This window comes from Oncorhynchus nerka, linkage group LG15 (assembly GCF_034236695.1).
Source record: "Oncorhynchus nerka isolate Pitt River linkage group LG15, Oner_Uvic_2.0, whole genome shotgun sequence".
Lineage (NCBI taxonomy): Eukaryota > Metazoa > Chordata > Actinopteri > Salmoniformes > Salmonidae > Oncorhynchus > Oncorhynchus nerka.
Genome location: NC_088410.1, coordinates 90,344,580 through 90,360,841, shown reverse-complemented (window position 1 = coordinate 90,360,841; position 16,262 = coordinate 90,344,580). Strand labels below are relative to the sequence as shown.

Sequence of the window (16,262 nt, the reverse complement as noted above, 5' to 3'; positions counted from 1 at the left end):
AAAATACACATCACAGACAAATCTTTAAATGTTGACATTATGCCTGTTGGATTTAAAAGCTACATCTTTTTTTCTCAGAGATGTTGGGGAATGTCCAGATGAAATCCGTCTAAAATGTGTTTGAAGTGAGAACAGCCAGAAGCACTGAAAGGTATACAGTATCATTCCCAGCTTGATTTCAGTCAATTAAATAAAGTATTGAGCCAGCCAGGAGTCGAACCTAGAATTTTCTGATCCGTAGTCAGACACGTTATCCATTGCACCACTGGCCCCACGTCTAAGCTGAAGTCAGGTCACAGCTAGACCAGTGTACACAGTCATAGCGTCTGTCAACAACAAGGTTCCTTGGTTTTCTGTTTCAGATGCATATCTTAATTTGATCCTCCTGTTGTTGCATGAATTTTACTGCAGAGCAAGAAATGCAGCCATGAAGTGTATTCAACGTTTAAAAAGCTTTGTATAATTTGAATCTACATAACATGTCACATTTCCTGTTGCTGAGGGAATATTGTTGTGTTGTGTGAAACTGCTGCATCTGTTGTTACACAAGTGCGTACCTAACGACAAGATTTTCTTTCCCATACTGGGAGTTGAACCCGGGCCACCTGGGTGAAAACCAGGAATCCTAACCGCTAGACCATATGGGAAGACACATACTTAAAATACACATCACAGACAAATCTTTAAATGTTGACATTATGCCTGTTGGATTTAAAAGCTACATCTTTTTTCTCAGAGATGTTGGGGAATGTCCAGATGAAATCCGTCTAAAATTGTTTGAAGTGAGAACAGCCAGAAGCACTGAAAGGTATACAGTATCATTCCCAGCTTGATTTCAGTCAATTAAATAAAGTATTGAGCCAGCCAGGAGTCGAACCTAGAATTTTCTGATCCGTAGTCAGACACGTTATCCATTGCACCACTGGCCCCACGTCTAAGCTGAAGTCAGGTCACAGCTAGACCAGTGTACACAGTCATAGCGTCTGTCAAAAACAAGGTTCCTTGGTTTTCTGTTTCAGATGCATATCTTAATTTGATCCTCCTGTTGTTGCATGAATTTTACTGCAGAGCAAGAAATGCAGCCATGAAGTGTATTCAACGTTTAAAAAGCTTTGTATAATTTGAATCTACATAACATGTCACATTTCCTGTTGCTGAGGGAATATTGTTGTGTTGTGTAAAACTGCTGCATCTGTTGTTACACAAGTGCGTACCTAACGACAAGATATTCTTTCCCATACCGGGAGTTGAACCCGGGCCACCTGGGTGAAAACCAGGAATCCTAACCGCTAGACCATATGGGAAGACACATACTTAAAATACACATCACAGACAAATCTTTAAATGTTGACATTATGCCTGTTGGATTTAAAAGCTACATCTTTTTTTCTCAGAGATGTTGGGGAATGTCCAGATGAAATCGGTCTAAAATGTGTTTGAAGTGAGAACAGCCAGAAGCACTGAAAGGTATACAGTATCATTCCCAGCTTGATTTCAGTCAATTAAATAAAGTATTGAGCCAGCCAGGAGTCGAACCTAGAATCTTCTGATCCGTAGTCAGACACGTTATTGCGCCACTGGCCCCAGTCTAAGCTGAAGTCAGGTCACAGCTAGACCAGTGTACACAGTCATAGCGTCTGTCAACAACAAGGTTCCTTGGTTTTCTGTTTCAGATGCATATCTTAATTTGATCCTCCTGTTGTTGCATGAATTTTACTGCAGAGCAAGAAATGCAGCCATGAAGTGTATTCAACGTTTAAAAAGCTTTGTATAATTTCAATCTACATAACATGTCACATTTCCTGTTGCTGAGGCAATATTGTTGTGTTGTGTGAAACTGCTGCATCTGTTGTTACACAAGTGCGTACCTAATGACAAGATATTCTTTCCCATACCGGGAGTTGAACCCAGGCCACCTGGGGGTGAAAACCAGGAATCCTAAACGCTAGACCATATGGGAAGACACTTACTTAAAATACACATCACAGACAAATCTTTAAATGTTGACATTATGCCTGTTGGATTTAAAAGCCACATCTTTTTTCTCAGAGATGTTGGGGAATGTCCAGATGAAATCCGTCTAAAATGTGTTTGAAGTGAGAACAGCCAGAAGCACTGAAAGGTATACAGTATCATTCCCAGCTTGATTTCAGTCAATTAAATAAAGTATTGAGCCAGCCAGGAGTCAAACCTAGAATCTTCTGATCCGTAGTCAGACACGTTATCCATTGCGCCACTGGCCCCACGTCTAAGCTGAAGTCAGGTCACAGCTAGACCAGTGTACACAGTCATAGCGTCTGTCAAGAACAAGGTTCCTTGGTTTTCTGTTTCAGATGCATATCTTAATTTGATCCTCCTGTTGTTGCATGAATTTTACTGCAGAGCAAGAAATGCAGCCATGAAGTGTATTCAACGTTTAAAAAAGTTTGTATAATTTGAATCTACATAACATGTCACATTTCCTGTTGCTGAGGGAATATTGTTGTGTTGTGTGAAACTGCTGCATCTGTTGTTACACAAGTGCGTACCTAACGACAAGATATTCTTTCCCATACCGGGAGTTGAACCCAGGCCACCTGGGTGAAAACCAGGAATCCTAACCGCTAGACCATATGGGAAGACACTTACTTAAAATACACATCACAGACAAATCTTTAAATGTTGACATTATGCCTGTTGGATTTAAAAGCCACATCTTTTTTCTCAGAGATGTTGGGGAATGTCCAGATGAAATCCGTCTAAAATGTGTTTGAAGTGAGAACAGCCAGAAGCACTGAAAGGTATACAGTATCATTCCCAGCTTGATTTCAGTCAATTAAATAAAGTATTGAGCCAGCCAGGAGTCGAACCTAGAATCTTCTGATCCGTAGTCAGACACGTTATCCATTGCGCCACTGGCCCCACGTCTAAGCTGAAGTCAGGTCACAGCTAGACCAGTGTACACAGTCATAGCGTCTGTCAAGAACAAGGTTCCTTGGTTTTCTGTTTCAGATGCATATCTTAATTTGATCCTCCTGTTGTTGCATGAATTTTACTGCAGAGCAAGAAATGCAGCCATGAAGTGTATTCAACGTTTAAAAAGTCTTGTATAATTTGAATCTACATAACATGTCACATTTCCTGTTGCTGAGGGAATATTGTTGTGTTGTGTAAAACTTCTGCATCTGTTGTTACACAAGTGCATACCTAACGACAAGATATTCTTTCCCATACCGTGAGTTGAACCCTGGCAACCTGGGTGAAAACCAGGAATCCTAACCGCTAGACCATATGGGAAGACACATACTTAAAATACACATCACAGACAAATTTTAAAAGTTGACATTATGCCTGTTGGATTTAAAAGATACATCTTTTTTCTCAGAGATGTTGGGGAATGTCCAGATGAAATCGGTCTAAAATGTGTTTGAAGTGAGAACAGCCAGAAGCACTGAAAGGTATACAGTATCATTCCCAGCTTGATTTCAGTCAATTAAATAATGTATTGAGCCAGCCAGGAGTCAAACCTAGAATCTTCTGCTCCGTAGTCAGACACGTTATCCATTGCGCCACTGGCCCCACATCTAAGCTGAAGTCAGGTCACAGCTAGACCGGTGTACACAGTCATAGCGTCTGTCAAGAACAAGGTTCCTTGGTTTTCTGTTTCAGATGCATATCTTAATTTGATCCTCCTGTTGTTGCATGAATTTTACTGCAGAGCAAGAAATGCAGCCATGAAGTGTATTCAACGTTTAAAAAGCTTTGTATAATTTGAATCTACATAACATGTCACATTTCCTGTTGCTGAGGGAATATTGTTGTGTTGTGTAAAACTTCTGCTGTTACACAAGTGCGTACCTAACGACAAGATATTCTTTCCCATACCGGGAGTTGAACGCGGGCCACCTGGGTGAAAACCATGAATCCTAACCAGCTAGACCATATGGGAAGACACATACTTAAAATACACATCACAGACAAATTTTTAAATGTTGACATTATGCCTGTTGGATTTAAAAGCTACATCTTTTTTTCTCAGAGATGTTGGGGAATGTCCAGATGAAATCCGTCTAAAATGTGTTTGAGGTGAGAACAGCCAGAAGCACTGAAAGGTATACAGTATCATTCCCAGCTTGATTTCAGTCAATTAAATAATGTATTGAGCCAGCCAGGAGTCGAACCTAGAATCTTCTGCTCCGTAGTCAGACACGTTATCCATTGCGCCACTGGCCCCACGTCTAAGCTGAAGTCAGGTCACAGCTAGACCAGTGTACACAGTCATAGCGTCTGTCAACAACAAGGTTCCTTGGTTTTCTGTTTCAGATGCATATCTTAATTTGATCCTCCTGTTGTTGCATGAATTTTACTGCAGAGCAAGAAATGTAGCCATGAAGTGTATTCAACGTTTAAAAAGCCTTGTATAATTTCAATCTACATAACATATTTCCTGTTGCTGAGGCAATATTGTTGTGTTGTGTGAAACTGCTGCATCTGTTGTTACACAAGTGCGTACCTAATGACAAGATATTCTTTCCCATACCGGGAGTTGAACCTGGGTGAAAACCAGGAATCCTAACCGCTAGACCATATGGGAAGACACTTACTAAAAATACACATCACAGACAAATCTTTAAATGTTGACATTATGCCTGTTGGATTTAAAAGCCACATCTTTTTTCTCAGAGATGTTGGGGAATGTCCAGATGAAATCCGTCTAAATTGCGTTTGAAGTGAGAACAGCCAGAAGCACTGAAAGGTATACAGTATCATTCCCAGCTTGATTTCAGTCAATTAAATAATGTATTGAGCCAGCCAGGTGTCGAACCTAGAATCTTCTGATCCGTAGTCAGACACGTTATCCATTGCAACCACTGGCCTCATGTCTAAGCTGAAGTCAGGTCACAGCTAGACCACTGTACACAGTCATATCGTCTGTCAACAACAAGGTTCCTTGGTTTTCTGTTTCAGATGCATATCTTAATTTGATCTTAATCTGTGTATACTTCCGGGTTGCAGAGCAAGATCTGCAGCGCATGAAGTGTATTCAACGTCTGCAGGTTGTATAACTTTTTCATTACATTTCATTACATTTCATTATAGTACAACGGTCTGATTTGTTAATCTTAGCAATTTCCTCTTAGCTAGCTACATAGTCGTCGTTGTATCAAAGATAATTCTTTAATTATCGTATTTTGAACCGTCTCCTATCTGTCGTGAAAACCATCTGTCCAACACGCTTCACCGTCTACCGAAGCACTGTAGTAACTATCACACTCAACTGAACGTCTTGATTAAATAGTGTTAGCTAGTTATTTAAAAGCTACATAGTTGTCTTTGCTGTTTCGTATCAAGATAATTGTGTAGCTTAGAGTGTGGAGTCTTAGAGTGATAATTGCGTTATTATCGTGTTTGTCGCCCTCCTATCTGCCTAGCAGCTAGCCAGCTAGCATACGTTCACCAGGCTACCGTAGCACTGTAGTAACTATCACACTCAACTGAACGACTTGATTAGTGTAGTGTTAGCTAGCTACATAGCTAGCTACATAGTTGTCTTTGCTGTCTTCGTATCCAAGATAATTGTGTAGCTTAGAGTGTGGAGTCTTAGAGTGATAATTGCGTTATTATCGTATTTGGTTTTCGCCCCTCCTATCTGCCTAGCAGCTAGCCATTAGCATCGTTCACTGTTGCTACCGTAGCACTGTTTAACTATCACACTCAAAATGCAGCGACTTGATTAGTGTAGTATTAGATAGCTACATAGTTGTCTTTGCTGTCTTGAATCAAGATAATTGTGTAGTTTAGAGTGTGTAGTCTTAGAGTGATTATCTTAATTCACCGAGGTTAGCTAGCCAGCTATTTTGTCGTCCTTTAGGAGACACTCCTAGCTAGCCAATAGCCAGCCAACGTCTACTGAATAGAACTTTGCACCCGGTCGCACCGGGTCGCTCCACAGGTAGTATCACTTTTTCATTTCATTTCATTACAGTCCCAACGGTGTGATTTGTTGATCGTAGCTAGCTACATAGCTAGCTACATAGCCTACATCTTTGTTTCAAAGATAATTGTGTAGTGAAAGCGATTTTCTAGGTTAGCTAGCCAGCTATTGTCGTTCTCCTAAGCAACGTAACGTAACCAACACTGCTAGCTAGCCAGCTAGCTCCCGATAAGCAGCATTGTAGAAACTTCACACTCAACGGTACGACTTGATTAGGGTAGTGTCAACAACGCAGCTAGCCTACCCCAGCAGTACTCTATCATTTTAATCATTTTAGTCAATTAGATTCTTGCTACGTAAGCTTAACTTTCTGAACATTCGAGACGTGTAGTCCACTTGTCATTCCAATCTCCTCTGCATTAGCGTAGCCTCTTCTCTAGCCTGTCAACTATGTGTCTGTCTATCCCTGTTCTCTCCTCTCTGCACAGACCATACAAACGCTCCACACCGCGTGGCATGCAGCCACCCTAATCTGGTGGTCCCAGCGCGCACGACCCACGTGGAGTTCCAGGTCTCCGGTAGCCTCTGGAACTGCCGATCTGCGGCCAACAAGGCAGAGTTCATCTCAGCCTATGCCTCCCTCCAGTCCCTCGACTTCTTGGCTCTGACGGAAACATGGATCACCACAGACAACACCGCTACCTCCTACTGCTCTCTCTTCGTCCGCCCACGTGCTCTCGCACACCCCGAGAGCTTCTGGTCAGCGGGGTGGTGGCACCGGGATCCTCATCTCTCCCAAGTGGTCATTCTCTCTTTCTCCCCTTACCCATCTGTCTATCGCCTCCTTTGAATTCCATGCTGTCACAGTTACCAGCCCTTTCAAGCTTAACATCCTTATCATTTATCGCCCTCCAGGTTCCCTCGGAGAGTTCATCAATGAGCTTGATGCCTTGATAAGCTCCTTTCCTGAGGACGGCTCACCTCTCACAGTTCTGGGCGACTTTAACCTCCCCACGTCTACCTTTGACTCATTCCTCTCTGCCTCCTTCTTTCCACTCCTCTCCTCTTTTGACTCACCCTCTCACCTTCCCCCCTACTCACAAGGCAGGCAATACGCTCGACCTCATCTTTACTAGATGCTGTTCCTCCACTAACCTCATTGCAACTCCCCTCCAAGTCTCCGACCACTACCTTGTATCCTTTTCCCTCTCGCTCTCATCCAACACTTCCCACACTGCCCCTACTCGGATGGTATTTCGCCGTCCCAACCTTCGCTCTCTCTCCCCTTAATTTCTCTCTCTTCCATCCTATCATCTCTTCCCTCTGCTCAAACCTTCTCCAACCTATCTCCTGATTCTGCCTCCTCAACCCTCCTCTCCTCCCTTTCTGCATCCTTTGACTCTCTATGTCCCCTATCCTCCAGGCCGGCTCGGTCCTCCCCTCCCGCTCCGTGGCTCGACGACTCATTGCGAGCTCACAGAACAGGGCTCCGGGCAGCCGAGCGGAAATGGAGGAAAACTCGCCTCCCTGCGGACCTGGCATCCTTTCACTCCCTCCTCTCTACATTTTCCTCCTCTGTCTCTGCTGCTAAAGCCACTTTCTACCACTCTAAATTCCAAGCATCTGCCTCTAACCCTAGGAAGCTCTTTGCCACCTTCTCCTCCCTCTTGAATCCTCCTCCCCTCCCCCCTCCTCCCTCTCTGCAGATGACTTCGTCAACCATTTTGAAAAGAAGGGACGACATCCGATCCTCGTTTGCTAAGTCAAACGACACCGCTGGTTCTGCTCACACTGCCCTACCCTGTGCTCTGACCTCTTTCTCCCCTCTCTCTCCAGATGACATCTCGCGTCTTGTGACGGCCGGCCGCCCAACAACCTGCCCGCTTGACCCTATCCCCTCCTCTCTTCTCCAGACCATCTCCGGTGACCTTCTCCCTTACCTCACCTCGCTCATCAACTCATCCCTGACCGCTGGCTACGTCCCTCCCGTCTTCAAGAGAGCGAGAGTTGCACCCCTTCTGAAAAAACCTACACTCGATCCCTCCGATGTCAACAACTACAGACCAGTATCCCTTCTTTCTTTTCTCTCCAAAACTCTTGAACGTGCCGTCCTTGGCCAGCTCTCCCGCTATCTCTCTCAGAATGACCTTCTTGATCCAAATCAGTCAGGTTTCAAGACTAGTCATTCAACTGAGACTGCTCTTCTCTGTATCACGGAGGCGCTCCGCACTGCTAAAGCTAACTCTCTCTCCTCTGCTCTCATCCTTCTAGACCTATCGGCTGCCTTCGATACTGTGAACCATCAGATCCTCCTCTCCACCCTCTCCGAGTTGGGCATCTCCGGCGCGGCCCACGCTTGGATTGCGTCCTACCTGACAGGTCGCTCCTACCAGGTGGCGTGGCGAGAATCTTTCTCCTCACCACGTGCTCTCACCACTGGTGTCCCCCAGGGCTCTGTTCTAGGCCCTCTCCTATTCTCGCTATACACCAAGTCACTTGGCTCTGTCATAACCTCACATGGTCTCTCCTATCATTGCTATGCAGACGACACACAATTAATCTTCTCCTTCCCCTTCTGACGACCAGGTGGCGAATCGCATCTCTGCATGTCTGGCAGACATATCAGTGTGGATGACGGATCATCACCTCAAGCTGAACCTCGGCAAGACGGAGCTGCTCTTCCTCCCGGGAAGGACTGCCCGTTCCATGATCTCGCCATCACGGTTGACAACTCCATTGTGTCCTCGTCCCAGAGCGCTAAGAACCTTGGCGTGATCCTGGACAACACCCTGTCGTTCTCAAATAACATCAAGGCGGTGGCCCGTTTCCTGTAGGTTCATGCTCTACAACATCCGCAGAGCACGACCCTGCCTCACACAGGAAGCGCAGGTCCTAATCCAGGCACTTGTCATCTCCCGTCTGGATTACTGCAACTCGCTGTTGGCTGGGCTCCCTGCCTGTGCCATTAAACCCCTACAACTCATCCAGAACGCCGCAGCCCGTCTGGTGTTCAACCTTCCCAAGTTCTCTCACGTCACCCCGCTCCTCCGCTCTCTCCACTGGCTTCCAGTTGAAGCTCGCATCCGCTACAAGACCATGGTGCTTGCCTACGGAGCTGTGAGGGGAACGGCACCTCACTACCTCCAGGCTCTGATCAGGCCCTACACCCAAACAAGGGCACTGCGTTCATCCACCTCTGGCCTGCTCGCCTCCCTACCACTGAGGAAGTACAGTTCCCGCTCAGCCCAGTCAAAACTGTTCGCTGCTCTGGCCCCCCAATGGTGGAACAAACTCCCTCACGACGCCAGGACAGCGGAGTCAATCACCACCTTCCGGAGACACCTGAAACCCCACCTCTTTAAGGAATACCTAGGATAGGATAAAGTAATCCTTCTCCCCCCCCCCCCTTAAAAGACCTAGATGCACTATTGTAAGTGGCTGTTCCACTGGATGTCATAAGGTGAAAGCACCAATTTGTAAGTCGCTCTGGATAAGAGCGTCTGCTAAATGACTTAAATGTAAATGTAATGTAAATGTTGATCCTCCTGTTGTTGCATGAATTTTACTGCAGAGCAAGAAATGCAGCCATGAAGTGTATTCAACGTTTAAAAAGGTTTGTATAATTTGAATCTACATAACATGTCACATTTCCTGTTGCTTAGGGAATATTGTTGTGTTCTGTGAAACTGCTGCATCTGTTGTTACACAAGTGGGAACCCACTATAAGATATTCTTTCCCATACCGGGAGTTGAACCCGGGCCACCTGGGGGTGAAAACCAGGAATCCTAAACGCTAGACCATATGGGAAGACACTTACTTAAAATACACATCACAGACAAATCTTTAAATGTTGACATTATGCCTGTTGGATTTAAAAGCCACATCTTTTTTCTCAGAGATGTTGGGGAATGTCCAGATGAAATCCGTCTAAAATGTGTTTGAAGTGAGAACAGCCAGAAGCACTGAAAGGTATACAGTATCATTCCCAGCTTGATTTCAGTCAATTAAATAAAGTATTGAGCCAGCCAGGAGTCGAACCTAGAATCTTCTGATCCGTAGTCAGACACGTTATCCATTGCGCCACTGGCCCCACGTCTAAGCTGAAGTCAGGTCACAGCTAGACCAGTGTACACAGTCATAGCGTCTGTCAACAACAAGGTTCCTTGGTTTTCTGTTTCAGATGCATATCTTAATTTGATCCTCCTGTTGTTGCATGAATTTTACTGCAGAGCAAGAAATGCAGCCATGAAGTGTATTCAACGTTTAAAAAGCTTTGTATAATTTGAATCTACATAACATGTCACATTTCCTGTTGCTGAGGGAATATTGTTGTGTTGTGTAAACTGCTGCATCTGTTGTTACACAAGTGCGTACCTAACGACAAGATATTCTTTCCCATACCGGGAGTTGAACCCGGGCCACCTGGGTGAAAACCAGGAATCCTAACCGCTAGACCATATGGGAAGACACATACTTAAAATACACATCACAGACAAATCTTTAAATGTTGACATTATGCCTGTTGGATTTAAAAGCTACATCTTTTTTTCTCAGAGATGTTGGGGAATGTCCAGATGAAATCCGTCTAAAATGTGTTTGAAGTGAGAACAGCCAGAAGCACTGAAAGGTATACAGTATCATTCCCAGCTTGATTTCAGTCAATTAAATAAAGTATTGAGCCAGCCAGGAGTCGAACCTAGAATTTTCTGATCCGTAGTCAGACACGTTATCCATTGCGCCACTGGCCCCACGTCTAAGCTGAAGTCAGGTCACAGCTAGACCAGTGTACACAGTCATAGCGTCTGTCAACAACAAGGTTCCTTGGTTTTCTGTTTCAGATGCATATCTTAATTTGATCCTCCTGTTGTTGCATGAATTTTACTGCAGAGCAAGAAATGCAGCCATGAAGTGTATTCAACGTTTAAAAAGCTTTGTATAATTTGAATCTACATAACATGTCACATTTCCTGTTGCTGAGGGAATATTGTTGTGTTGTGTAAAACTTCTGCATCTGTTGTTACACAAGTGCGTACCTAACGACAAGATATTCTTTCCCATACCGGGAGTTGAACCCGGGCCACCTGGGTGAAAACCAGGAATCCTAACCGCTAGACCATATGGGAAGACACATACTTAAAATACACATCACAGACAAATCTTTAAATGTTGACATTATGCCTGTTGGATTTAAAAGCTACATCTTTTTTTCTCAGAGATGTTGGGGAATGTCCAGATGAAATCCGTCTAAAATGTGTTTGAAGTGAGAACAGCCAGAAGCACTGAAAGGTATATCAAATCAAATCAAATCAAATTTATTTATATAGCCCTTCGTACATCAGCTGATATCTCAAAGTGCTGTACAGAAACCCAGCCTGAAACCCCAAACAGCAAGCAATGCAGGTGTAAAAGCACGGTGGCTATGAAAAACTCCCTAGAAAGGCCAAAACCTAGGAAGAAACCTAGAGAGGAACCAGGCTATGTGGGGTGGCCAGTCCTCTTCTGGCTGTGCCGGGTAGAGATTATAACAGAACATGGCCAAGATGTTCAAATGTTCATAAATGACCGCATGGTCAAATAATAATAAGGCAGAACAGTTGAAACTGGAGCAGCAGCACAGTCAGGTGGACTGGGGACAGCAAGGAGTCATCATGTCAGGTAGTCCTGGGGCACGGTCCTAGGGCTCAGGTCCTCCGAGAGAGAGAAAGAAAGAGAGAATTAGAGAGAGCATATGTGGGGTGGCCAGTCCTCTTCTGGCTGTGCCGGGTGGAGATTATAACAGAACGTGGCCAAGATGTTCAAATGTTCATAAATGACCAGCATGGTCGAATAATAGTAAGGCAGAACAGTTGAAACTGGAGCAGCAGCATGGGCAGGTGGACTGGGGACAGCAAGGAGTCATCATGTCAGGTAGTCCTGGGACATGGTCCTAGGGCCCAGGCCAGTTGAAACTGGAGCAGCAGCATGGCCAGGTGGACTGGGGACAGCAAGGAGTCATCATGTCAGGTAGTCCTGGGGCATGGTCCTAGGGCCCAGGCCAGTTGAAACTGGAGCAGCGGCATGGCCAGGACTGGGGACAGCAAGGAGTCATCATGTCAGGTAGTCCTGGGGCATGGTCCTAGGGCTCAGGTCCTCCGAGAGAGAGAAAGAAAGAGAGAAGGAGAGAATTAGAGAATGCACACTTAGATTCACACAGGACACCGAATAGGACAGGAGAAGTACTCCAGATATAACAAACTGACCCTAGCCCCCCGACACATAAACTACTGCAGCATAAATACTGGAGGCTGAGACAGGAGGGGTCAAGAACACTGTGGCCCCATCCGAGGACACCCCTGGACAGGGCCAAACAGGAAGGATATAACCCCACCCACTTTGCCAAAGCACAGCCCCCACACCACTAGAGGGATATCTTCAACCACCAACTTACCATCCTGAGACAAGGCCGAGTATAGCCCACAAAGATCTCCGCCACGGCACAACCCAGGGGGGCGCCAACCCAGACAGGCTGACCACAACAGTGAATCAACCCACTCAGGTGACGCACCCCCCCCCCCAGGGACGGCATGATGAGAGAGCCCCAGTAAGCCAGTGACTCAGCCCCTGTAACAGGGTTAGAGGCAGAGAATCCCAGTGGAAAGAGGGGAACCGGCCAGGCAGAGACAGCAAGGGCGGTTCGTTGCTCCAGAGCCTTTCCGTTCACCTTCCCACTCCTGGGCCAGACTACACTCAATCATATGACCCACTGAAGAGATGAGTCTTCAGTAAAGACTTAAAGGTTGAGACCGAGTTTGCGTCTCTGACATGGGTAGGCAGACCGTTCCATAAAAATGGAGCTCTATAGGAGAAAGCCCTGCCTCCAGCTGTTTGCTTAGAAATTCTAGGGACAATTAGGAGGCCCGCGTCTTGTGACCGTAGCGACACGTGTAGGTATTACGGCAGGACCAAATCAGAGAGATAGGTAGGAGCAAGCCCATGTAATGCTTTGTAGGTTAGCAGTAAAACCTTGAAATCAGCCCTTGCTTTGACAGGAAGCCAGTGTAGAGAGGCTAGAACTGGAGTAATATGCAGCCATTTAATTTGTCACATTTTTTGGTTCTAGTCAGGATTCTAGCAGCCGTATTTAGCACTAACTGAAGTTTATTTAGTGCTTTATCCGGGTAGCCGGAAAATAGAGCATTGCAGTAGTCTAACCTAGAAGTGACAAAAGCATGGATTCATTTTTCTGCATCATTTTTGGACAGAAAGTTTCTGATTTTTGCAATGTTACGTAGACAGTAGAACTGTCCTCGAAATGGTCTTGATATGTTCTTCAAAAGAGAGATCAGGGTCCAGAGTAACGCCGAGGTCCTTCACAGTTTTATTTGAGACGACTGTACAACCATTAAGATTAATTGTCAGATTCAACAGAAGATCTCTTTGTTTCTTGGGACCTAGAACAAGCATCTCTGTTTTGTCCGAGTTTAATAGTAGAAAGTTTGCAGCCATCCACTTCCTTATGTCTGAAACACATGCTTCTAGCGAGGGCAATTTTGGGGCTTCACCATGTTTCATTGAAATGTACAGCTGTGTGTCATCCGATAGCAGTGAAAGTTTACATTATGTTTTCGAATAACATCCCCAAGAGGTAAAATATATAGTGAAAACAATAGTGGTCCTAAAACAGAACCTTGAGGAACACCGAAATTTACAGTTGATTTGTCAGAGGACAAACCATTCACAGAGACAAACTGATATCTTTCAACAGATAAGATCTAAACCAGGCCAGAACATGTCCGTGTAGACCAATTTGGGTTTCAATCTCTCCAAAAGAATGTGGTGAATATGTTGTGTTATCAAAAGCAGCACTAAGGTCTAGGAGCACGAGGACAGATGCAGAGCCTCGGTCCGATGCCATTAAAATGTCATTTACCACCTTCACAAGTGCCGTCTCAGTGCTATGATGGGGTCTAAAACCAGACTGAAGCATTTCGTAACATTGTTTGTCTTCAGGAAGGCAGTGAGTTGCTGCGCAACAGCCTTCTCTAAAATTTTTGAGAGGAATGGAAGATTCGATATAGGCCGATAGTTTTTGATATTTTCTGCTTTTTCGTCAAGGTTTGGCTTTTTCAGAGAGGCTTTATTACTGCCACTTTTAGTGAGTTTTACACATCCAGTGGATAGACAGCCGTTTATTATTTCTCAGAGATGTTGAGGGCCAAGCACAGAAGAAGCTCTTTCGGTAGTTTAGTTGGAATAGGGTCCAGTATGCAGCTTGAAGGTTTAGAGGCCATGATTATTTTCATCATTGTTTCAAGAGATATCACTAAAAGATAAGCGTCTCTTGATCCAGGTCCCAGAGTTGTGCAGACTCAGGACAACTGAGGTTTGGAGGAATTGCGCCACTGGCCCCAAAAGCTGAAGTCAGGTCACACCTAGGCCAGTATACACAGTCATAGTGTCTGTCAGCGACAAGGTTCCTTGGTATTTCTGTTACAGATGCATATCTAAATTTGATCCTCCTGTTGTTACATGAATTTTACTGCAGAGCAAGAAATGCAGCCATGAAGTGTATTCAACGTTTAAAAGCCTTGTATAATTTGAATAACATGTCACATTTCCTGTTGCTAAGGGAATATTGTTGTGTTGTGTGAAACTGCTGCCATTTAAAATGCAGCATCTGTTGTTACACAAGTGCGTACCTAACGACAAGACATTCTTCCCCATACCGGGAGTTGAACCCAGGCCACCTGGGTGAAAACCAGGAATCCTAACCGCTAGACCATATGGGAAGACACATACTTAAAGAGCCAGAAGCATACTTAAAATACACATCACAGACAAATCTTTAAATGTTGACATTATGCCTGTTGGATTTAAAAGCTACATCTTTTTTTCTCAGAGATGTTGGGGAAAAGTCCCATATAAAATCAGTCTAAAATGTGTTTGAATCGAGAACTGCCAGACACAATGAAAAGTATACAGTATTTTTCCCAGCTTGATTTTGGTCAAATAAATCTAGTTTTGAACCAAACAGGAGTCAAATATTCAATCTTCTGAACTGTTATCAGACACTTTATCCATTGCGCCACTGGCCGCACAGCTAAGCTGAAGTCAGGTCACACCTAGGTCAGTATACACAGTCATAGTGTCTGTCAGCGACAAGGTTCCTTGAGATTTCTGTTACAGATGCATATCTTAATTTGATCCTCCTGTTTTTACATGAATTTTACTGCAGAGCAAGAAATGCAGCCATGAAGTGTATTCAACGTTTAAAAAGCCTTGTATAATTTGAATCTACATAACATGTCACATTTCCTGTTGCTGAGGGAATATTGTTGTGTTGTGTGAAACTGCTGCATCTGTTGTTACACAAGTGTGTACCTAACGACAAGATATTCTTTCCATACCGGGAGTTGAACCCTGGCCACCTGGGTGAAAACAAGGAATCCTAACCGGTAGACCATATGGGAATACACATACTTAAAATACACATCACAGACAAATCTTTAAATGTTGACATTATGCCTGTTGGATTTAAAAGCTACATTTTTTTTCTCAGAGATGTTGGAGAATGTCCAGATGAAATCGGTCTAAAATGTGTTTGAAGTGAGAACAGCCAGAAGCACTGAAAGGTATACAGTATCATTCCCAGCTTGATTTCAGTCATTTAAATAATATTTTGAGCCAGCCAGGAGTCAAACCTAGAATCTTCTGATCCGTAGTCAGACACGTTATCCATTGCGCCACTGGCCCCACGTCTAAGCTGAAGTCAGGTCACAGTTAGACCAGTCATTGCATCTGTCAACAACAAGGTTCCTTGGTTTTCTGTTTCAGATGCAGATCTTAATTTGATCCTCCTGTTGTTGCATGAATTTTACTGCAGAGCAAGAAATGCAAACTTGAAGTTTATCAATGTTTAAAAAGTCTTGTAAATTATGAATCTACAAAACATGTCACATTTCCTGTTGCTGGGGGAATATTGTTGTGTTGTGTGATTCTGCTGCCATTTAAAATGTGGTATCTGTTCTTACACAAGTGCATCACAAATGACAAGATGTTCTTTCCCATACTGGGAGTTCAACCCGGGCGAAAACCAGGAATCCTAAACGCCAGACCATAGACATCTTCCGGCGCCGACAGAGATGGCCGCCTCGCTTCGCGTTCCTAGGAAACTATGCAGTTTTTTGTTATTTTACGTGTTATTTCTTACATTAGTACCCCAGGTCATCTTAGGTTTCATTACATACAGTCGAGAAGAACTACTGAATATAAGATCAGCGTCAACTCACCATCAGTACGACCAAGAATATGTTTTCCGCGACGCGGATCCTGTGTTCTGCCTTACAAACAGGACAACGGAATGGATCG

General features: G+C 44.4%; 12 non-coding genes across 12 annotated transcripts; all 12 read right to left on the bottom strand.

Annotated features, from left to right (window-relative positions):
• Nucleotides 1-575: 575 nt before the first annotated feature.
• On the bottom strand, nucleotides 576-647 carry trnae-uuc (transfer RNA glutamic acid (anticodon UUC)). The gene has a single exon. It is a non-coding gene; the product is annotated as a tRNA-Glu (tRNA).
• A 585-nt stretch (nucleotides 648-1,232) lies between these two features.
• On the bottom strand, nucleotides 1,233-1,304 carry trnae-uuc (transfer RNA glutamic acid (anticodon UUC)). The gene has a single exon. It is a non-coding gene; the product is annotated as a tRNA-Glu (tRNA).
• An 866-nt stretch (nucleotides 1,305-2,170) lies between these two features.
• trnar-acg (transfer RNA arginine (anticodon ACG)) lies at nucleotides 2,171-2,243 on the bottom strand. Its single transcript has one exon. It is a non-coding gene; the product is annotated as a tRNA-Arg (tRNA).
• Nucleotides 2,244-2,546: 303 nt separating this feature from the next.
• Nucleotides 2,547-2,618, bottom strand: trnae-uuc (transfer RNA glutamic acid (anticodon UUC)). The gene has a single exon. It is a non-coding gene; the product is annotated as a tRNA-Glu (tRNA).
• A 210-nt stretch (nucleotides 2,619-2,828) lies between these two features.
• On the bottom strand, nucleotides 2,829-2,901 carry trnar-acg (transfer RNA arginine (anticodon ACG)). Its single transcript has one exon. It is a non-coding gene; the product is annotated as a tRNA-Arg (tRNA).
• Nucleotides 2,902-9,648: 6,747 nt separating this feature from the next.
• Nucleotides 9,649-9,722, bottom strand: trnae-uuc (transfer RNA glutamic acid (anticodon UUC)). Its single transcript has one exon. It is a non-coding gene; the product is annotated as a tRNA-Glu (tRNA).
• Nucleotides 9,723-9,932: 210 nt separating this feature from the next.
• Nucleotides 9,933-10,005, bottom strand: trnar-acg (transfer RNA arginine (anticodon ACG)). Its single transcript has one exon. It is a non-coding gene; the product is annotated as a tRNA-Arg (tRNA).
• Nucleotides 10,006-10,307: 302 nt separating this feature from the next.
• On the bottom strand, nucleotides 10,308-10,379 carry trnae-uuc (transfer RNA glutamic acid (anticodon UUC)). The gene has a single exon. It is a non-coding gene; the product is annotated as a tRNA-Glu (tRNA).
• A 211-nt stretch (nucleotides 10,380-10,590) lies between these two features.
• On the bottom strand, nucleotides 10,591-10,663 carry trnar-acg (transfer RNA arginine (anticodon ACG)). Its single transcript has one exon. It is a non-coding gene; the product is annotated as a tRNA-Arg (tRNA).
• Nucleotides 10,664-10,966: 303 nt separating this feature from the next.
• trnae-uuc (transfer RNA glutamic acid (anticodon UUC)) lies at nucleotides 10,967-11,038 on the bottom strand. Its single transcript has one exon. It is a non-coding gene; the product is annotated as a tRNA-Glu (tRNA).
• Nucleotides 11,039-14,610: 3,572 nt separating this feature from the next.
• trnae-uuc (transfer RNA glutamic acid (anticodon UUC)) lies at nucleotides 14,611-14,683 on the bottom strand. The gene has a single exon. It is a non-coding gene; the product is annotated as a tRNA-Glu (tRNA).
• Nucleotides 14,684-15,574: 891 nt separating this feature from the next.
• On the bottom strand, nucleotides 15,575-15,647 carry trnar-acg (transfer RNA arginine (anticodon ACG)). The gene has a single exon. It is a non-coding gene; the product is annotated as a tRNA-Arg (tRNA).
• Between the last annotated feature and the right edge of the window lie 615 nt (nucleotides 15,648-16,262).